We start from the raw sequence: 24,093 nt of genomic DNA, 5'->3' as shown, positions 1-24,093 counted from the left end.
ACTATTAGTAGGTAATTATTGCCCGGAGCCTACCTGCTAATTACCCACAGCATTGCAGGTCCAGAGCATCTGCTAATTTACCAGCAACCAAGCCGTGGAACTAAACCAATCAAACAGGGACTTAGGGTGATGGATCCAATGTTGCGTTACACAATTGTGTCCGGAGATATTCATGGGTATGTGGCAAAGATGCTTGTTGGATGAAAAAAGCCCCAAACAACAACCTATCTCTGCAGTTCTCAACCCCAGGTCTCTGGTTGCTGGCCTTCTAACCAGCCTTATGTACCCCTTGTGGTTTTCTTGCTATGTGGCCAGTCCCTAAGTGGAATTCTTTACTTAAAACACCTGGGATTTCTGAACATGCTCAGTTTTCTGGGTACTTCAGCCCTGATATGCACGAAATTGAGCAACAGTTTTAACTGTTGTCAATTGACTTCAAACTGTTGTCAAAAAGTCAAATAAGAATTGTGATTCAATGCCTGAAAAAAAAGTATTTATCAGGCACCTAATGTATACAAAGCACTATGTTGAGCTTTGGTTATATAAATAGAAAAACAAGAAAATCCCTGATTTAAGGAGCTCACATTCTAATAGGGAGAGATCCCATCTAGAGGAGTATTCATTTAAGATGATGTCAATGTCCCAAAGTCTTTAGGATGCTATGGCAAGGTAGATGGTAAGCCATCTTTCAGTACCATTTCCACGGATAAAACTTTATTTGTAGACCTTTGCCTCATGCTACCTGGGAGAGGAATAGGAAACAAGCCACAGTACAGAAGTCATCTGGTCTAACTCATTTTACAGATGAAGAAAATCCGACTTAGGGAGTATACATGATTTTCCCAAAATCACAAAGGTAGATAGCAGTAATTAGAACCTGGGTCCCCTGATTTCAGGACTAGAACTCTGTGTTTATAAACCCTTCAAGAGAAAGCATTGTTTATTGCAAAGAACCAAATCTATAATTATGGTGGAATTTAAATGGGATGGAGAAGAATAGGCATGGAGTGGAAGAGGAAAAAAGGAGATACAAATATATACAGCACTTAAAGATTTACAAAGTATTTTATTTCCAACAGTCCTGTGGGGCAGCTGGATATTATTGTTTAGTCTTTTCAGTCACTCTTCATGATCCCATTTGGGTTTTTTTTGGGTGAGGCAGAGATACTGGAGTAGTTTTGCCCTTTCCTTCTCTAGCTCATTTTATAGATAAGGAAACTGAGGGAAACAGGATGAAGTGACCCAGGTCTTCCTGATTCCAAGCCTGCAGTTCCATCTTTTTCATCATCTTAGCTGCCTTTTAGGGTAGCACATGTTTGAGGAAGCTGAGGCTCAGACTTTTCATGTTAAGGCCATATAACTAGAAAATGTTGTTGCTATAATTAATTAATTAAAATTATTTTTTTCTAACTTTAAAACCAATGGTTTTCCCACTATCCCTCGTTGCTTCTCTCAGCTCCTCCTGATTGGAAGACTTGACTCAGCCTTCCCACCACCAGCACCCCTCCACTCTTAATCCCCAACTTCCTTCATGCTGAGGCTGATGTGAAAGTGATGCATTTACAGATCAGGTGACTGCTCTGCTATCCTCCAACTTCCCCCTAGATCGATTAAGGTCTGGGGAACCCAGAGGTTCCATCCATCACAGCTATGAGTCCCCTGGGGTGGAAGAACATTAACACTAATGTGGTGAAAGGTGAAGAAGGAGGCTAGGAGCATGGTACTTTGCAGCTGACTCCCTTCTAAAGCATTCATCCAAACTTGAAATCTACCCTTTCCTCCAAATTCTAGGGCTCTGATTTGGCTTTTGATAATAGGATCTGAGGTTGAATGGGGTAAAAAGAGGAACTCGGACAACCAGGAGGATTTGGCTTCTAGGACATCTTTGGGTACAATACACATGTGAGCAAAGTTCTTCAAATCGGAGGTAAGACACATATATGTGGCATCTTATAACATCATAGAATCCCGAGGCAGTAAGTTTTTCCATAAGCCATTTTGTCCTCTAGGCAGATCTACACCTCAGGGCTGAGTCTAGACATCCTTGACCCTACAGGAGGATTATGAAGGAGTATTTCCCTTACCTTCTTATTTCCCACTCTTAAGTGAGCACATTCTCTCCCTTCCCTTCCTCCACTTCATCATGAGATAGTGCCTAAAATATAGTAGAAATTCAATAAATTTTTATTTAAACGAATTGATTGGGTATATTCTGGCCAAATCCTGTCAAGGCAAGTAAACCTAATTGTAAAGATGGGTGTCTTTTATACCCTGCCAGATCTCTGAGAGGAAAACATTCTGTGGACTTTTTTCAATCTTCTCTGGAGTTTTATATCCCAAAGGTATCTATCTCCAGAAAGTGGAGACAAAATTCAAAAAGATTCTCTTAGGTTGGAATTGTGGCCTGATGCAGCTTAAGAGGGACGAAGTCCTGGACTTAAGTTAAAAAAATTAATTGCACAAGTGCAGGATGGTTCAACAGCAATTTATATGTAAACTTAGACAATTGCAAAATTCTGCTAACTGGCATTCCTGCTTCTAATATGAAGTAGCTGCTAAAAAAAAACCCATACCATCTTAAGCTGCATTAATAGAAGTATTCTAGGTCAATAGAAATGTCCAGGTCAAAAGAGGTAAGAGATGGGAAATTACTTTATTCTTTTCTGGTCATATCACACCTGCAGCACATTTTTAAGATGGAAATCAATCAATAAACTAGACTTCTTCCAAAAGAGTGTGGCTAGGATGATGAAATGTCTGGAAACCACTATCACGCAAAGGATGGTTAAAGGAACTGAAGATTTTCACTTTAGAGAAGTGAATGCTTGGAATGGAGGGGGAGAAAGGAGACATGAGAGCTGTCTTCAAATGTTTGTCCGATGGTAGTCAAGTGTTTCAAAAGCTGTCATATGGAAAAAGGAATAAACTTATTCTGTCTAGCTTTATAGGGTAGAACCAGACCTAATGTTTAGCAGTTGTAGGTGGCAAAGTAGTTGGAATTCTGGGGTCAGAATCACGAAGGATCTGAGTTTGAATTCTATCTTCAGCACATATTAGCTATGAAATTTGGGGCAAGCAATTTGATCTCCAAAGCTTAGTTTCCTCATCTGTAAAATGAACTTACTAATAGTACCTAGTTTAAGACTGAGAGCAGCTACATAGTGCAGTGGGTAGAGTATCAGGTCTGGAGGCAGGGAGATTTTAATTCTAACTAGGCAAGTCATTTAATCCTCATTGTCTCAAAGAAGGAAATGGCAGACCACTCCAGTATCTTAGCCAAAACATGAAGTCACATAGAGTCAGAAATAACTGAAATGACTGAACAACCAGAAATATATTTTGTGGGATTTCTGTACAAGATAGGAGTAGAGAATAAGACTAAAAGCCCTCTGAGATTTTTTTCTTTTATCCTATGAAATACATCCTCTGGGTAGAATTGCCAACTTTGAAATGAAGGTAATCTGACCACACATCACAGCCTGGAAACTAATTTACCAACTAATTTGTCGAGAGCTACAAAGGATTTCCCCTTCTTTGCCTCCTCTCCCATCCTTTGCCATTGTGGAGGTGTGCTCTTCAAAATCAGAACCTGGAAGGGATTCCGCAGGGGAATCCTCCGGTCTCTCTGGTCCTCAGATTTCCATTGACCTGCCTCATGGAGCTGAGCTGCTCCCAGCAGCTGCCCCGTTTGCCAGAGCTTTTGTGGGGGAACAAGAGTCAGGCGTTTGAGCTAATGTGGAGAAAAGAATAACTCTCACTGTAGTTTCATTTTTAAAGCAGATGTTTCTTGGGGAATAAATCAGCACCAGCAGCCTCTTCTCTTCTGACATTTTAAAGACAGGCCTGGGAGCCAGTTTTCAAGCATCTAGGTCCTGGCCAACCTCCCCAGCTGAGGTCCTGACACCCTTTGCACATTTGAGTGTGGCTTTTCCATTCCCAATTAACCATTTTCTTTCCACCTGAGTCACCTTCCTCCCTGTATAAACTTCCCCAGCCAAGGAGAAAAGGTAGAAAACACTTCTCTTTACATATATTGTCACTCTGGTTGTGTCGCAGCTGTGTTTGGGGCATTGATTTTATATTTCCTTCCTCAACAAACTTGCTAATAAGATTCTTTTTTTATTTCTCTCTTTCCTTTCTCTCCCCTCCCCCTTTCAACTTGGCCTAGACTCTTGGTCAGGCTTTGATTGCATGTCTCATTGATTCCATTCAGCTATTTATTAATGTACTAATTAGTATATTCATTTAAAGGAGTGACACTGAGCTTTTTTTTCCTTCCAAAGTGTATAGAGGTGCAGGTTAATGGAAATTTCTGTTTATATAACATCGGTGTCGGGTGTGAAGAGGATTAGTTTTGGATGTTAAAAGGACACAGCCAGGGTTTTTTCCCAGGACTTAAATCTCTTTGGTTGACAGTTCCTAACATCTTAGAAAGGTAAATTCTACATTCTTATTACATTTCCCTTTATGCCGTAGAGATATATTTTTGTTTCTTTGAAGAAACTAATGGTCAAATGGCTGGGGGCTATCCACAAACAGTCTTTCATAGCCTTCTCCAGTACAGTACGGTGGAATGGGTGAGCTTGGTGAATATTGTTATCCAAGAACAAATTTGCAGGCCCCCGTTATTATTATGAATATTATTAATATGTAGAGCTTCTTACTGCCTTTGTACTAAAGTACCATTGACAAGTTTACTGCTTGGTGAGTTCTTGTATGGATGCTTGCTGGTTCCTTCTGCTCTATTCATTATTAAGTTGACCATGAGGGGCAAAAAAGTAGATGGATCAGTTATATATTGAAGAACTGTCTATATATGGGTCAGAATAATGGAATTAATTGAGCCCACTGGCAGGCAGTGGGCCTGAGAATTGAATCCAGGAGACCTTGGATCTCTCCATGGCGCTTTGTCTACTAGATTATCACCACAAAGGACATAGGAACCTACAAAGAAACAAAACCAAAAAAGTTTTATTTTATTTTATTTTCAATTCCATTAAAGTATATGAAGTTATGTGTTAAGCTTTTCCTTGAAGTCATGGTCACTTAAGGAAATCAGCAACTAGAAGAAAGGTTGGGGTGAGATTCTCAAAGTAGAATACATTTATGGAGGTTTCTTTCATTCATTCTATCATTCATTCATCAAATGGTGATTAAATGCAAGACTTAGATAATCACAGTCTCTCCCCTAGTGGAGATTATAATCTAGTAGTATGGATTGGTTGCCTTCTGATGAGGTCCTTTCCTTTCCACTGAGAGTCTTTTTAACAAATATATTTAATATAAGGCAAGTGAGATGGTGCCATGGAAAAGGTCCTAGATTTGTAGTCTACTCAATGCTCCCTTCACCTCACCTTCAGCATATGACAGGCTGAATGGCTGTACTCTAGTCTGTCAGCTATGAAGAAAATGGCCCAGACACCGGTTTTCTGTGCTCTGGACTTTAGCCTTCAGATGGAATTAGACTGGGACATGCGAGTTTGGACTTATTGGGAATCTAGCATTAACAATGATCGGAGTCACCTGAGCTTTCTCCTCTCTGCTTCTTTCCCTTCCTCAGGACAAAAGATTAATAGGAAGTTGTCAGGAATCTTACTCAGAGGCAAATTTCACTGGTGGTTTTCAAGTAAACTTTGACAGGAGAGCAGCTTCCTTGGAGAGCAGTGATTCTAAGGCATCTTCCTCTTCCCTCCTCCTGCATCCCAGCCTCTTGGGCTGTGTATGTAGCATCCAAGACTGGAGTTGAAAGGGGCCAATTGTCTTGTTTTGTTGTTGTAGTCTGTCCTCGAGGAGGTGATGGCAGTGAACTGGATTTAAATGAGGGAAAGCTGGGCACTCACCAGCTTCCCTTTCTCCTCTGACTCCATCTGGGATCAGTGGCAAGATATAGATCAGGATGACTGGAGATGGATCTGGAGAGAAGGAGGAATGAAGGGTCTTGTCTAAAGTTGCACAGATAGTTCTTGATAGAGCTGAGATTTGAACTGAGAGCCTGTGATCCTAATTCCAACTTTCTTTCCATGATCACTCATTCAATCAATTAAAATATTTATTAATGCTAGTAGCTACTATTTACACAATGCTTTAAACTGAGGGGGATCATATGATTTACCCAAGATCACACAAGTAATAATTATGTGAAATAAAATTTGAACTAGAGTCTGACTTTTTAGTCCAGTAGTGTGTTCACTTTTCCACCTTAAAACCAGATATATTAAACAACTATTATATACTAAGCAGTGTGTTAAGTGTTAGTGTTATAAAGATAAAAATGAAACAATCCCCTTTATTCTATTTGAGGAAATGATATATACATCTCTATTTACATGGTTAATATGTAAAAATGAATATGAGGTAGTTTTGGGGGAAGATACCACATGTACCTCAAGGCTCTGGTATCCATTGTGCTTGGCTGATACTATTTCTTGCCATGACTTCAACTATCATCTCTATGCAACTGATTCCCAAATCTACACATTCTGCCCCAGTTTAGTCCTAGATTTTCAGTCGATCATCTGACATTGTTACCTGGAGGGAGAAAGGAGATGAAATAAGAGAAGGGAGAAAGGGAGGATGAGAGGAAAGAGAAAGAAGAAAGAGATAAAGAGGGGGTATAAGGAAAAAAAGGAGAGAAGGAAAGAGATAAGGGAGAGAAGGAGGAGAAAAAGTGGGGGAAATAGGAGAGAGAATGAAGAGAGCCCAAAGGAGGAGGGATTTCCAAAAATATTGGAACAAAAATAGTTTCTTTGTTTCTCTTTGTTTTGTTGTTGTTGTTAATTATCTGCTTCATTAAAGACTATGGGTTTAAAAGCAGGTTTTATTATTGCTTAGTTGAATATTATTGTTGATGGTCATTGAATTATAATAAAAATTTTTAAATAGTGACAACTGAAGACCCGAATGAAACAAACAGTTTGTAGTTGAGAGGAAAGAGTGGAATAGGATAATTTAGATCAAGATAGGAAGCAGGAGAAATCTTGCAATTCAGGGATACACAATAATTGGGAGGACCCTTCTTTTTCAGTAGCAGGGGATGGGGAAACTCTCTGTTCATACAAATAAGAAAAGAGCAGATTGTGGTTTTTTGCTCCCAACCTGTTGTCTTGGAAAAAGGAATGTCTGTTGATCACAAGAAGTAGTAATGTGGGGGTGATCTGGGACGTAACTAGTGCCAACCTTGAGCTCCCGGGTCAGAAGGCTATGAAAGTAGGAGGCGAGGGAGATAAGATAGAAAAGAAACATACACAAGTTAGCTATTTCTTCATGTATTTCATAAATATATCTTTTGAGCTTAGAATTATAGCAAAATAGTAATAATAGTAACCGCCAGTATTTATATATTGCTTTAAGATCGACCAAATGCTTTACATTTGTTATCTCATTTGATCCTGACAACAACCCTGGGAAATAGGTCCTATCCCAATTTTATAGTTTAGGAAACTAGTCCAGAGAGATAGAGTGACTTGTTCATTTAGAGTCTGAGGGAGGAATTGAATTCAGGTCTTCCTCTTTCCAAGTCTAGTACTACGTCCAACCATATCACCTTGAGGCTTGATGACCATCATGGTGCCCTTCTTGTGCCTTTTCTCCTCACAAAACTCTATGAACCAACCAACCCACAAAAAAACCCCAACAACAAAAAAATCCAAGTGTCCTTGATTGTTGCTTCTAAGGAGATTATATAAAAAATGCTACTTAGTGGTCCTGGCAGTAGGGGCAGGGGAAGGACCTTACCAACCCTAGAGTTAATTTGCCCTTAATTTGATTTAAAAAGAAGACAGAGGTATAGAATTCCTCTAACCCAGTATATTAATTGAGAGCTATTTCCCAACCAGGGCCCTCCACGAAACCAAACCCCACCTGATTTCGGCTCTGATTTGGGAAATGGCATTCCTAGAAACTCTTTAGTTAACAAACTTTGCGAAGGGACCTTCCCTGAGCCAGGCTCTCTGAACCCAACCCTTCAGCCGGCCCCTGGGAGCTCAGCCCAAGGCTGCAGCCTCGCAAGGTGGTGCCGTGGCTTTCACATTCTCCCCTTCTTTTCCTTGGACAGCATCAGATCGGCCCCTGCCCAGACTCCCCTGGGTCTGCGTGTGCGTCAGGGATGGGATTTCTGGCCTATTTCGGTCATGGTGATCTGTCTTTGCTCCGGTCCTGTTGTTATCACTACAAAGGGAGGAGGCGGCTCTTCCCCCCAGCAACCCGGCTTCTCTGGGCTTCGGTGCCAAGCCCAGCCTGCCGTCCCCTGGAGGCTCGTTTTGTAAAGTTACTGCCTGTGGCTGAATTTGTGAGGAGGGCTCAGAACACGGAATGGAGAAAGTCAGAGCGCAGATAGAGATCAGCTAGTCAAAACAAAAATAACCAAGCCACGCCATTCCTCGATTTACAGATCTGATCAAGTAACAAGTACTTAGGAAGCCTCTCCCATGTGCCAGTCACCGTGCTGAGTGACGGGGAGACAAGAACAAAGAAGGGAACAATGTACTCAAAATGAATTGAGATCCCGCAGGGCCCAGTGATTTAGGAGATCTTAAGCTTCAGCATTGGTAAAAACTGAGTATTGTTATTTTTTTTTAGTTTAGCTAATAGTACAAATTTAGAAACTGAGACCTAACGCAGCCAGTAAATGGCTGAGCCAAGCATCCAGAATCCACTCTTTGAATTCACATCCAATGTTCTTTTGACTAAATTAGGAGGCTGCATCCGAGCCGAAGCAGAGAGTCAGTGCCCAAGTTTGTATGTAACTCCCCTTCTTCCTCATCCCTCAAATTCGAATACTTGAATAAAATTTTGAAAAAAATTTTGAAAAAATATTGAATAAAATAGCCTTGATGACCCGAAGTTTTGAGAGAAGGTAGCTCTGATGAGGCTGTGTGGTAACCCTTGGGCGGGATTTCACTGATTCTCATAGTTGTTTTTGGCCCAGTGTCAAAGCAGTTCTTTTTAGGACAGGTCAGAGACAGTCCCCCCCCTCATTTTCTGTTCCCCTTTCTGGGGTCCTATTTGTCCTGGGCTAATAGCATCCCGATTCTTGGCCTCCTGCACCAGCTGGTAAATGAGTCGAGGATCTGATTTATGGTCCTGGCGCTTTCTTGGAGGCCTCGGGATGAGATGGAGCTTAGCTACAGCTCCCAAGCCCTGGTCTCCACCTACTCTATTTATCTGACACTCAGCACTACCTGCCCTCAGGAATAGCCCTGGAAACAAAGGCTCCAAGGTTGCCGTTCTTTTGTGCCATATGGACCCCTTTGTCAGTCTGATGAAGCCCCTAACCCCTTTAGAATAATATTTTAATCAATAGAAGCCAATGTTAAATTTCAGTAATAAATTAGTGAAAATAAAGATGTAACCCCCCCATTTTAATTTGTAGAAATTTACCCCCCAGACCTCCAAATCAGGAACCCCTGCTCCAGTGGACTGAGGGGCCAAAGTCAGGGTCAACAATGACAATAAGCATTTAATGCCTACTATGTTCCTTTACTTTGGTTAATGGTAAATGCGGTCTGATCAAAGTACACAGAAGGAGCTGTGATAATACTCTTTAGAAATATTCAGGAGGAGAATATGGAAAAGTTGAATCAGGAAAAAGGCAGATAATAAAAATTCACAGATAGTTCAGAAGCATAAGCCTCCCCGTCCGCCTCCATGAGTGACTAAGAAGTAAGACATTAGACCTGCTTGAGCTCTGCTTCCTCTGCAGAGAGGTGCTAATGAGGATGTAGACAGGCAGTGGGGAGGTGGAAGGCCTTCCAGAGCAGGAGAGCAGCTTGAACAAATTAGTGTGGGGCCAGGGGGAAGGGACAGTGAGGTAACCTTCTCGCCTCTCTTAGAAAATTCATTTTGGTTGGTCCTTAGGAGATGAGGCTGGGTGGGGGCAGTGGGGTGACGTTAAACCAGGCAAAACAATTTTGACTCATTCGTTCAATACTTAGATATTTCCTGGGTACAGAAAATTAGACCTAGCTCTGGGAGAAATAAATCTTTTGATTAAAATATGATGTATGTCTTTGTGGAACTGGGCATAGGCAGGCGGCAAATGAGACTAGACTGGTCAGGAGGGGTCAAGGACCAAAAGTCTAGGTGACCTGATGTGATCCAGCAGATGCCATTGATCTGGAAGGAAACGGGTCAAAAAATAGGACTGAAATAATCAGGCACACCTATACAGGATGGATTGGAAGGAGGTTAAGTCCAAAGAAGTCTGGAAGAAACAGGAAGGTCCTCTCTAGACAGGCTAACTAGAAGATCATCTGATGAGAACAACGGGGCACCTAAGATGACCTTGATCCTGGGGCAGAGGCTAATGACTTGCCTTGCTGGGTATGGGTGACTCTTGGCCCTTAAATATTGATTCAATCAATTAATTTATATACTGGATATTTTGCTAAATTAGGGACAACTAGGTGATACGGGGGATAAAGTACCAGGCCTGGAGTCAGGAGTTCAAATATGGTCTCAGACACTTATTGGATTTGTGATCCTGGGCAAGTCATTTAACCCTGTCTGTCTCAGTTCCCTCACCTGTAAAACGAGCTGGAGAAGGAAATGGCAAAGCACCCCAGTATCTCTGCCAGGAAAATCCCAAATGGGGTCACAGAGAGTTGGACATGACCGAAAAACAGCTGAACAACAATATTGTACTAAGTGCAAGGAAGATAAGAAGACATAAGTCCTACCTTTCAAGGAAGTTTCAGTCAAGTCCAAGCAGATATGGACAGCTTTAGACATCCACAAAATAGATTCGAGTTATTTTTCGTGATGGTGTTTTGACACTCTTACAGCTGTGGAGGATGGGAAAGCATTAGGAGAAATTTCCTCTATAATCTGGTCTTTGAGCTGATCCTTGAAGGAACCTGGGCACTTTAAGAGATGGAAGTGAGGAGAGAGTTTTTCTAAGCACTGAGAAGCCAAGCACAGCCAGTCCAAAAGCATGAGAATGGGAGATGGGAGTGTAGTACGTGAGGAACAGTAAGAAAACTTGATTGTCTAGACTGCATTTTGTGTGAAGGGGAGACAAAAAATTCTCCAGAAGAATTCTGTACCTGACTGACACAAGAGCAGAATTTCTTGAGGTTCCTGGGAGATCCTGCTAAGGAGTCAGTGGGGACTCATTAAAGACTCTTGCCCAAGGGAGCGACTTGATGAATTTGTTGTTTTGATACTACATGATAATTGTAGGATACTATAAGATAAATTGTAGGTACATAACTATGTACCCTCAACCCTCCCTTCAGCAGCTACATTTCTAATGTTTCCTCTATTAGGTATGTAAATATAATAAATACATATCACTTTGAAGCTTGAAAATCTTCTCTAATATTCTAATAGTCTCACAACAAACCTGTGAGGGAGGAGATCTTACTATTCCCATTTTGCAGATGAGGAAACTGAGGAAAATAGAGGTTGAATGATTTGTGAAGGGTTTTATAGCTAGTAAGTGTCTGAGATGGGATACAAGTTCAGGTCTCCCCAATTCCAAGACCAGTAGTATCTAGTTGCCTAAGAGAATAGAACCCATCTCTCTGTGGCATATTCTTTTCTCCATCTTTACTGTTTTAGCTCATTTACATTCATTTCTCCTCTCTGGAATGTCACCTATCTCCTGTGAAAAACAATCATCTTCATGTATTTGATTAAAACCCACCTTCTTCAGGGAGTCTACCCCATTTAGTCCTGACAAAGTTCTGGTGTCTTCTGTAAATCATATGTGGCTATACATATGTACATATACATCTTTATACATATATGTGTATATAGGTATATGTGTGTACATATATATGTATGTGTTTATATATATATAGTCATAATTTTTGTATTTATATGTGTAAGGATGGGGGGCAGGTCTCAATCAAAGAGCCATTCTCTCCTGATAAAGGTAGCAGAACACCCAGCTCTTATTAGTTGCATTAATTAAGGTGTTGGTGATTAATTCAATCAAATCTGACCTTCTGTGTTTAATTTGGGAGGTGGGTGGGAGGATGGATTGCCCACTTTTACATGTGACTTCTCAAGTTGTTTCATATGCATATGTATATATATTTTTAAAATCTTCCCCAGTTTAATTGCTAACTCTTTGAGGACTAAGACTGTTCCTTTTGGATCCATCTGTATCACTTACTGAAGGGTTGTAGAAATTTTAGGCCTCAAGTAAATGACTGTTAATTTGCTTTTTATCATATAGTCAAAATGGATCATCAGCCACACTTCTATTTATTTACTAAGAGGAATAATAGCAGAATAAAAATAGCTAACATAAAGCATTTTAAAGTTTTCAAAGTGCTTTACCTATATACTCCCACTTGATCCTGACAACAACTTTGTGAGGTAGATGCTATTATTAGCCACATTTAATAGATGAGGGAGGAGAGTCAGGGACTCAGTTCAAATCTGGCCTCAGATACTTCTCAGCTGTGGGCAAAATTCACTTAACCCTGGCTGCCTCAGTTTCCTCAGGCATGAAATGGGCTGGAGAAGGAAATGGCAAACCAGTATCTCTGCCAAGGAAATCTCAAATACAGTCAAGAAGAGTCAGCAGGTGAGCTAGCAGGGACCCAGATACTTGCCCAGTATCATTGAGCTGGTAAACAGCTAAGGCGGGATTTGAGCTTGGGTTTTCCTGAGTTAGACACTTTGTTCACTGTATAACCCAGCTATTAAAATAAGCTCCATCAGCCCATCTATTATTTCCTTGGGGCTGAGTTTCATTTTCTCTGAGCAGTAAAACCAAGTGAGTCAGTTGCATAGCATTTTTTAAAAATTCATTTTGTTGATCTCCTAGGCTGGATTAGTGTGATTGGACTTTTTGTATACTCATCAGGAAATATAAATATATATATATATATATATATTTTTTTTCCCTAAAAATCCTCTTAAAGCCTTCTATTCATTAATGGTCAGTCCCATCCATTTCCCAGTATATCTGAGCAAATTCTATCCCTATGGTGAGCTCACTATTGGCCCCTTTTATTCCTGATCCTAAATGTCTGGCCCTGAGTTAATAGTCTCGGACACCATAGGCTCTCTTATCTGGAGAGCTGTTCTCACAGATACCCCTGTAAATGGCTTCCACCTGAGAGCTTCCACTGCTCTCATTTAAGTCTTTTCTTCTGTTACATTTCCTTCCCTTTTCTTTTGTCTGGCAGACTCCAGCTGTGAAACATGTGGAACTCATAGGCCTGGCAAAGGAGGAGAGCCACATCAAGGAAGTGCCAAGAAAATTCAGGGCACGCAGGCTCAGGTCCCTCTGCTTTTTCCTCCTTAAAAGGTCTCTCTCTGGGGCTGTAGCACAGGGAAAATGGATAGAGTGTGAGGGGAAAGAGGAAGGATCTCATGTGATTGTGTGCTCTATGCTTACCCGCAGCTTCTCCCCTAGCCTCCCTCTCCCTTCCTCCTCCTCCTTTCTTCCCCCTTCCCTTTTGCCAGGGTGAAAAATAGTAACACTTGGGCTGTGGTGTTTATAGGCTCCAGCAGACTCGGGAGCATCCTCTCTTCTGTACCGATTCTTCCAAGGAAATTCTGCTCAAGGACTACCTTGATGTTTGCTAGAGCCCCAGCAGGGAGAGTGGAGTTTGAAAGAACTACAAAAACATAGATTTTTTCCCCCCTTCTGTTACTTTTCAAGGACAGAGTTTAGACATGTGTCAATGATTCACACCCTAAACTTGTGTGAAAACCTTACCTCGAGTAACCTCGGGGATCTCCGAGTCCTCTGAAGCTTTTTAATATTTGGCAGTGCCTGAAAAACTTTAAGGGCTTTCCTCAGCCCACATTCTGCCTGCCATAGAAAGGTGAGGAAATTGAGGGGTGGGGTGGGACCTGGGGAAGACACTGGGGGTGTGTGTGTGTAAAAACTCCTGCTGTCCTAACTCCTCAGGAGTGAATAGAAAGATAAGACTGATTCATGCTTCATAATAAATACAAATTGGTTTTCTTCTCCCTCTTGTTTAAGGAAACAGAATGCTAAATGTGAATAGATACAAGAAGATCATAGAATTGTCTGGGAGGAGTGGATAGTGCTCCTCTTGGAGTTGGGAAGGTCTGAGTTTAAATCCTTACTTTAAACTCTTCCTAGGTGTATAATCTTTAAGCAAGGCACTTGACTTTTCAGCCTCAATTTCCTTATTCAGAAAATGAGAATATTAATAGCATATTTCACAAGGTCATTGGGAGAACTAATGTGTGTGTGTGTGTGTGTATGTTTGTGTGTCTATATATAAATATAAAATATATATAAAAACTTGATTGTATATATTTCTATTATATCCTTGTTTGTAATAAATTATATATATATATATATATATAATTATATATATGATGCTTTATAAACCTTAAAATACTATATGGCTCTGCTATTATTGCCACTACAATTTCAATTTTTTTGCCAATTTTTTTTGTTTACATTTTTTGAACTCCTAGGGTATTGGTTAAAAGTCATCTAGTCTAGCATTTCCTCCTCTTTTTGCAGATGAGGAGAGAGATGAGAAAACATTGCTAAGGTCATGCAAGCTGTAAGTTACAGAGGAGGGAAGGAGTTAAATCCAGTTCCTCTGACTCTAAAGCTAATGTCTTGACTGTACCAAACTACTTCTCCTTTATAGCTTCCTCAATCTATCCCTTGGAAGCTGGGATGAAAAGATAGTTCCTTTGTCTTCTGGAGCTGGAAAGGGACTCTAAAGCCAAGGTTCTTAACCTTTTTATTTTTTAAATATTATGAATCTCTTTCTTACTCTGAGGAAATCTTATGGACCCTTTCTCAGAATAATGTTTTTAAAATGCATAAAACAAAACACATAGGATTACCTAAGGAAACCAATTTTATTAAAATACAATTATAAAAATATTTTTTAAAGAAATAAGTTCATGGATCCCATATTAAGAATCTCCACTCTAGAAGTTCCTTAGTTAAGGGCAGGTCCTCATCCCAAAATAGGCTGGGCAAATCCCATGAGTAAGGTAACCAGCATTTCTGACTAGTCAACGTACAGTGTGAAGAAGATAGAAGAAACTATCTCGCCTGCTTTCTCTCCAGCTCCCAGCCTGAAATTTCCTGTTAGGGGGATGAGAGGATGTGGTTAAAAGCTCCACACAGGCTGTGCCTATGTATTACAATGTCCTAGTGTGTTCATGAATTTGCATTCTATGTGTATATGCTAAATGACTATTTATAGCTATTAGCCCCAGGATAGCATGGTATAACAGATAGGGTGATGGATTTGGATGAGGAAGTTCAGTTGTTTTTCAGTCATGTCAGAATCTTCGTGACCTCATTTGGAGTTTTCTTGACAAAGACACTAATTAGCTGTTTCCTTCTCCAACTTATTTTTATTGATGGGGAAACTGAGGCAAATGACCTACCCAGGGTCACATAGTTAGTAAATGTGTGAGGCTTGATTTGAACTCAGGAAAATGAGTCTTCTTGATCCCAGCCCATTGCGTCACCTAGCTGCCCATTCTGAGCCACCTCCAAAGATCTCAGTTCAAATTCTCTTTCTGACATTTATAGCTGAAGGCTGTGGGCAAATTGCCTAATTTCCACGAACCTCCACCCGTTCTCTAAGGTTATTAATTATAGAGAGGTTGTGATCTGTTTTGCTGGAGGTACAGATGTGTCACAATATGGGATAGTGCAGGAAGTTCCCCACACTGATAAAAAAAAAAAAAGTCAAAACAATGAGAAATAAGGATAAAGTTATTTCTTATTGAGAGCTGGGTAATAATTACGCTGATGCGTTTCTAAAAAGTATTTAAAATGATATGATAAGGGTACTAAGAGAAAAGCTATTTTGGAATTTGGCTGGTTCCTTCTCATTAGAAGGCTTGTTGGCTTGGGTGTTGTGGAGGGTTTCTTGTTCTTGAATGGGTTGATCTATATGGCCTTTTGGGCCCATTTCAGAGCTGAGATTCTGAGGAACGAGAACTGAGTGTTTCTCTGGACCATCTCAGAGAGTGAAATTTCGGGTCTAATCCTCTTATATCTCAAAAAAAAGAATTCAGTCTTCCAGAGTAGCACAGCTAGACTGTCAGATAATGAGAAGAAATAGAAAAGATAGAGTTTGGAAAATACAGTTTGTAGGGTCAGGCAAGTGAGGTTGGGAGGGTCACTGGTTCTGGTCTACATCATATTCAGCATTCTAGTTTTTCTTCGAGTGGCTAAGAGATCCATAGGAAGGATGATTCTGGATAGGAAAAAGGAGCCCTGTAAAACTAGAAAAGATACCAAAACCTTCTTGAGGAGACTTACACATGAGGCAGAAACACCTCAAATCAAGAGATTTTTGGGAAAGTAACCTTGTGAGTCTAAGATCTACAAGATCCCAAAGGGATCTAGAAGTCAATGCCCTCATTGACAGTGACAAGAAGATAAAGGTCAGAAAGAGGAAATGACTTATCTCAAATTATTCCTGTATATGATCTTTTATGTCATGGACTCTTTCTTGGGGCTATGTTTTTAAATACATAAAATATAAGAAAATATATCAGATTATAAAGGAAATCAATTATAATGAAATACAGTTATCAATGATGTCTTAAAAAAGAAAAAAAGGTCATAGAAAAGAAATTGTAGTAGAAAGTAAATAGTAGAATCAGAATTCAAATTCAAAGCTTTAGCTTCTAAGTCTGGTATGTTCCCAAATATTGGACCTGATATCTGCTTATAAATCTATTAGCTTAACTTTCAAGTCTTATTTTTTTATGGGGCGGGTGATGATATAAGATTTCACTGGGATAAAAGAGCTACTGGTGAGAAAGCTTCCTCTGATGTTTCAGCTCATAAACCATTCTGCGGCTTATAATCATTTTTACAGATGAGGAAACTGAGGAAGTTGGACTAAGTGACTTGCTCAGCTAGTAAATGTCTGAGGCCAGATTTAAATTCAAGAAGATGAGTTATATAAATTGTCTGGGGATACTGACTAATTATGTGATTTGCCCTGGGGCCAGCCAGTATGTGCCAGATGTTTCAGAGGCAAGGTTTGAACTCGGGTCTCCCTGACCCTGAAACCAGCTTGTTATCCACTGTGCCAGGCTGCTCCTTTTCAAATTTTCATGTTTGTAGTTTGTGGTTTTAAACTTAAGATGTAGATAGAAGCCGGTTACCTTGTGGCAGAGAGATTATGGTCTGGAGATTCTAAGATTCCCTTATTCTAGGTTGCTGTCAGAGCCTTTCTAGGAGATTTTTAATATCCTCATTACCATAAAGACATATAGAGAAGAGCCACAGTCTAGGGGTCTTAGCCACAGGAAGAATCCCAGAATCTGGGGTGATGGCAGCAGCAGAGCACCAGAACCTGATTTTGATATCACAGAGGTCCCCTGAGAAATCAGGACCTGATATGGGTTCAGCCAATGCAAATATTCTCTTCATACAGGTTGTCAAAGCCTGAGATCACAGGCCACTGAGCCCAGCTCTCAGGGTTGACAGGTTGTGAGTGCTTCCAACTGCCCCACAGCATCATCTCAACTCTAAAAGTCTAAGGTGGCTCCATCAGCTACTAGGCAAACACCCAGCTACCTCCTGGGATCGTGTATCTAGCAGTACAGACTTCTGCACAGCTATTTTGTTATGTTTAAACCATAGCCTCAAGTAAGGCAACCTTTCCCCAGTCTATTACTGCTGCGGCTGCTTTCCCACACTAATAATTCTTTTTATCACCTTGGTCACCATTATCACTCCCTTCTACGTCCTGCCTGTTCTCACTTTTCCTCTGGAGAAAACAAAGCAAAAGGTGCTACTATTGATCTCCCTTTCTCAAAGGCATAGAAATCCAGTCATATTTTTTGTATACAGTGATGGATCTGTACAACGAGAATAGCAGAGCACCTAAGTGGAAATATTCAGAGGGTTTAGCATGCTGAAGTCAGAAAAATGTGATTTCACTCATCTCTGACTGCTCCTCTCTTCTACTTCCCCCCCCCAGTCAATTAGTTTTCAAGTCCTATTTATTCTCCTTCTACAAAACCTCTAGCATCTATTCCTTTTCTCTCTACTTACTCATCGTTCACTCCCTTAGTTGAGGCCCTCATCCCCTCACTCCTGGGGTATTTCAATTACCTCCTAATTGGTTTCTCTGCCTCCAGTCTCTCCTCTCTCTAACACACCCTTAACACGACTGTCAGAATAAGCATCCTAAGGCATAGGTCTGACCTTGTCACTTCTTTGCAGGATCCCTATTGCCTCTAGAATCAAGCACAACTCATTCATCTGTCATTTATAGTGCTCCATGACCTGGATCCAATCTACCTTCCTATCCTTATTTGACATTATTCCCTTTCTTTCACTATATGTTCCCTCTAAATGAGACTCTAAGTTCCTTACATTTGACCTGTATTCTACATCTGCCATATGTTCACCCTTGATGCTTGAAATGAATTCCTTCCTCATGACTTTTATTATCTTTCTCTTTTTTCCAATGGTCATAGATCTTACCATGAGATATTTATAAAGTACTTGGTAGGCACACGGTAGGCACTAAATGAATGCTTTTCCCTTTTCCTCTCCAGGCAACTCAACTGCCACTTCTCTGACTTTGCCAGTCCAGTTATCACCAATTGTCTATTAAATAATTCAAACTAGAAATCCCAAACTCAACACATTATCTTTAATTCATTCTTCTTCCAAACTACTCTGCCAGCCTCGTAGCTTTGGAATTGCCCTTGATTCCTCTCCCTCCTCCAACATACCCAATCAACCTCTAAAGTCTCTCCTTCATACCCCCATAACATTTCTCATGTATATCCCTTTCTCTCTACTCACACAACCATTATCCTACTTCAGGATCTCATTGTCTCTTGCATGAATTATTGTGATAGCCTCCAAATTGGTCTCCTTGCTAGAAATCTTTTCCCTCTCTAATTTGTCCTTCACACAACTGGCAAAGTGAGTTTTGCTCAAGTGCAGGCTTGATCATATAACTCTGCTGCTCAATTAACCTCAGTGGGCCCCTATTACCCAAAGGAACAAGTCCTATTTGGTTTGTAAGGTCTTCCATCATATAGGTCCAGCCTATCTTTCCAGCTTTGAGATATGTGATTCCTCTTCATGAACTCTAAAGTCCAGCTAAACTGGCCTTCTTATCAGTCCTCAAATACAATATAACATATTTTATCTGCTATTCATGCTTGGAATATTCATGCTTCTCATTGCCTCCTGTTAGAATCCTTTACTTTCCTTAAGATTCAACTTAAGTATCTTCTTCAAGAAACCTTTTCTGTCCTCCTTCCTCTTTCTGTTAAGACAGTTAAGTGGTGTAGTAGCTAGGGCTTTGGAATTAGGAAGACCTGAGTTTGAAGGTGACCTCAGATACTTAATAGCTGTATGTCTCTGGGCAAGTAGGTTTGCCTTGGTTTCTTCAACTGTAAAAAGGGAATAATGATAGCACCTATCTCTCAGGGTTATTGTAAAATCAAATAAGATAAAGTACTTAGAACAGTTCCTGGCTCATGGTAGATAGAAAATAAATATTTATTCCCCCATCTCTAAACCACCTATTATTTATTTTATATATACATATTACTTATATGCCATTTCCTCCAAATAGAATATAAATTCCTTGAGGGTAAGAGCCCTTGATATATATTAGTGCCTAGCATATAGTTGTTGCCTAATTATTAAACTGATTGATCCCTTCCCAGCTGAAAGTGTTTTCTTATTCAAAAAAAGTAAAGCATATTTTGTCTGGATTTTTCTTTTAACTTTGTCTCACTTCCTCTTACTAAAATTAATTAATGAATGGAAAAAATTCTTGTTTATTATATACCAAATATTGTATGATTAGATTTACACATATACAGATATACACATATGACCTTAGATATAAATTCAGATATTTTTGTAGTTCATTACCATTGGACATGCATAAAAATTGTTATGCTTTATATAATATTTATATTTTATATGTTTATATAATATTTATAGATACATATTTATATACATAGATATATATATATAAAGGAGAGAAATTTTGCTATAAAACATATATATATATATATATGTGTGTGTAGCTATGGATACATATCCATATATATATATAATGTCTATATATATGTGTGTGTGTGTATCTATATCTATATCATCTGTCCTATGATCCTAGTAGAATCAGAATTCCTTTAAGATATAGTCATTAAAAAAAAAGATATAGCCAATAGGTAACCATAGTACCTTATACATTTTTTTGAGACTTGTTCTATTTCATTGTATTGGGAACCTTTTCCACTAATTCGCATCATTAGCTCCTCTGTAACTTAGAATCAGAGCGTTTTCCAAGGTACTGAGGAGTTAAGTGTTTTTGCCTGGGGATTCACAGTGGGTATGTGTTTAAACCCAAGTTTTTTCTGATTACCATCCCATCTCTCTATCCACTAGGGCTTTTTGTCTTACACATAGTGAGTTCCTAATGGATATATTTGTTTATTAATTGAATATATTGATAATTTTAATTCATTCCTTTGCTTGTAGGCCCCCTAGTGCTCAAGAATGCTGTGGATAGGCTTATAGATCTACAATGACTGCCACTATTTTTTCCTTTGGATGCTTAAGTTCAAGTCATGGTGGGACAGAACTGAAAGGGAACTTAAGAGTTCATCTAGTTGAACTTCCTCATTTTTTGTAGATAAGAAACCTGGCTCCCTCCTCCATCTCCTCCTTTCAAAGGGAGATGACTTATCCTGACTAATCTAAGGTCATGCAAACAGTGACAGGGAACAAGGTCTCTTACCACTACAATTCATAATTTCCTCTGATATATGAGATCTTCCATTTCCCTGAGGTTAACTGAGGCCCCTGAATCTGTAGCAGGTTGTCAGTTGCCTGCTTCAACTAACCAATAGCTGGTTCTAAGTGGACAAGTTATCTTTCTGGAACCATTTGAAGTTGAATTTCTCCATATCCTGGACCCCTTAATCTGGGCCCTTCCATAGAATAACTGTTTTAAGTCAAGTCAACAATAATTCATTCATGTGCCAGACATTAGAGACACAGAAGGAGACCAAAGGAGTCACTGCCTCCAAGGAGTTACATGTATAAAATAAAACACAGATCTGCTATCACGTGTGTTTTGAAAATGGGAATTTTCCCCAATTTGATTGATATATTAGGGACATTTTGGGCATAAAACAGCGAGAGAACTCAGAAAGTTGTACTACTTCATAATAACTCACCAGCTACAATCCTTCCAATTCTGTTCTTACAAGCAAACTTCAGGTCTTTGTCAAGATAAAGAATCATATTCATCATATATTTTCTGATGTGGTCAGAGAAAAGCTGGCCTTCGCTACCGTCACCTTTAGCCTTCCCCCTTGGTCCCTGACTCAGATTGTGGGCCTATGCAACCTGCTTCTGCAGGCTGAGATGCAGGGGACTGTAGTAGCTGGAGGCCCCAGAATTTAGCCACTATTTATATTTTTGTAGTTTAAAAAAACAACAACGTTGAATGTGTATTAAATTGCTATACCCTGTTTTCAAAATTAGGTTCCTATCCTTTTTAAAAAACGTGTTACTGAAAAAGTTTTTTAGTTTTGTGCACCAATCCTGTTTCCCCTCATAAGCTGGGTAGTTTTTATTGCCCTGTTTTGAATAGCCCAGGGCTTTTGGGGAACACATATGTTGAGTTTTAGTAGAACTGCCTTTCACAAAATTACAAATGAATGCAGTTAATATCAAAATAGACAACAAAATATTTAAGAAAACAACTTCACAGACCCCAGATCAAGATCCCCTGATCCATAGGGATCGTTTTGAAGTAGGTGATTTATACTGAGATTTTCAAATGACCTGAAGGATGGAGACAGGCAGGTAGGGATAGTACTCCTGAGTCTTAGTGCTGAGGACGACGAGGTAGTTTGAGGGAGGTATGTGTTTGCTGCCTGATTTGCCACGTACAATTAAGAATAAATTATGCGCAGTCCCTGATTTTACAGGTATGGCTGGGTTGTTGTTACCACTCACAATGGAATATGAGTTATAGATCAGGTAGATGTCAGACCCCATCATTTATTGATGGAATTATCCTCCTGGAGGGCCATTTTACTCATCTCAAGCTCTCGATAATGAAAGCAAAAGTGATGTTTTCACAGGTAGCTAACTTTTGACACAGATATTAATGGAATGGAGGAGAAGAAATATATTTCTGTGTGTAAATCATACAGAGAGGCTGCATCAAAGAATATCTGACTTAGAGGCAAGATATGTGCACAAATCCTGACATTTATTAGCTATGTGGCCCTGGACAAGTCATTTAATATCTCCTTACCTTAGAAAATTCTCTAAGACTTATTTACTAAGTGATAAATGAATGGGGAATCTGTGCTGGTGGAGAGACATCTATTTTGAAAAAAACCCAACATTTTTCTTCAGTGTACATATGTATATACACACACCATATTTGTGTATTTGTTCTCAGTATCTCACTTAAATCCCATTTATATGCAAGTCCAAGCCCATAAAGGAGATAATATGAAGGAATGAAGCATTTATTAAGTGCTTATTTTGTGCAAAGCATTGTTTGATAATGTGATAAGGCTGATTACATCAGGGCAACAAAGTCCTTTTGTTCTGGAAAGATTTTGGCAACAGACTTTATGTGTTATTTAAGGATCAACCTAGCCAAGGGTCTGACCACTAGGTAATCATTTTTTCCCCATAATAATTTATAGGCACTATAAAAACGTGACAAGTCTACATTATTATACTAGCGGTACTCACCCCAGTAAAATCTGTAATCTTTTGAAATTTTTCAAGAGTATCTATCCTTTGATCTATGGACAAACAAACTCACATGTACATGCAATTACTGGGTAAGATACATATGGCATGGTAGAGAAGGTCATCTTTCACGAGAGTATACTTATATAACAGATCCCCATGAAGGACCTGGGAAAATTAACTATAAAAGATAGCACCTCCCCACTTAAACCTATCCATCACAACATACCTGAGCAAAAGCTTTTGAAAACAGAGAAAATGATAGCAAAAGTCACTCCCTAAAAGGTCATCCAAGCTTACCTTTCCATGTCACTGTTTTGAGATGATTATTTCTTTTCAAGCACAAACTTGTTTGCAAATCATTTAAGGTCATTCTTTTCACAAAGGCTGTTGGATCTCATTTGGTTGCATCCAAGGAGAGACTTTGGAAGGCAACGGGATTTGAAAACAGGGAGTACTGGTTTCGAATCCTGCTTTTGATAGCAGTTGAGTGATCTTAGACAAATCAGTTCATGAAGCCTCAGTCTTTCAACTACAAAATGGGAGACAATAATAGCTCTAGTATTTACGTCATAGGACTGTTGCAGAGATCAAATGAGACATGCATAAAGGGGCTTTGCACAACTATTGTTAAATAACCTACTTGTTACTTTTTGTTGTCAGTGATCCCTTCCTATTATTCTGTCATTCTCTACATTGAGAATCCTTTGGTTTCTGATACGGTGTCCTGAGCGCTTTGCTTATTGAGAAAGGGAGATCTGGAATCCACTGAGCAGAGTGACATTTATCAAATACATACTTTAGAAAAAGTGAAGTGAGAAGAGAGTTGAGACAGGGAGATTAATTACGAAGCTATGGCAATTGTCCAGGTAATAAGATCTGTGTGAATGGAGATAAAGGGATCTATATGAGAGATGTGTTGGTGATAGAAATCAGATTGGATATGAATGAGAGTAAGGAGTCAGAGATCACACTAGAGTTTGAGGGCCTGGGTCACTAGAAGGACAATGATCCTCTTGACAGCAGTAGGGAGGTTTGGAACAGGGACTGATTAGGGAAGTAAGACAAGGAGCTCTCTTGGAAGAGATGTCTATGTGACACTTAGTTTGAAATTTCCTAAAGATATTTGGTGATGTGGGATTATCTTCAGAAGAGAAACTATATAGATCTGGGACTCATCAGCATAATTGAACTCATTGGGAGCTGATGAGCTCACCAAGGGAGTCAATACAGAGTAAAAAGAGAAGAATGACCAGGACAGAGCCTTTAGGGAGACCTATCTTCACATAGTCAGTGGGATTCAAACTCAAGATTTTCTGACTTTGAGATTGGTTTTTCATCTACTAAACTGCCTCCCATCATTATTATTTCCCTACAATTCTTATTGTTCTTAT

General features: G+C 39.6%; 1 protein-coding gene across 2 annotated transcripts in view; it reads left to right on the top strand.

Annotated features, from left to right (window-relative positions):
- The window catches only part of PLXNA4 (plexin A4), a 636,841-nt gene that overhangs the window by 21,357 nt on the left and 591,391 nt on the right, over positions 1–24,093 (top strand). The gene's annotated exons all lie outside the window — the stretch shown is intronic.

The sequence above is a fragment of the Sarcophilus harrisii genome, chromosome 5 (genome assembly GCF_902635505.1).
Source record: "Sarcophilus harrisii chromosome 5, mSarHar1.11, whole genome shotgun sequence".
Lineage (NCBI taxonomy): Eukaryota > Metazoa > Chordata > Mammalia > Dasyuromorphia > Dasyuridae > Sarcophilus > Sarcophilus harrisii.
The sequence above is the reverse complement of the archived record's forward strand: the minus strand, read 5'-3'. Positions and strand labels throughout refer to the sequence as shown.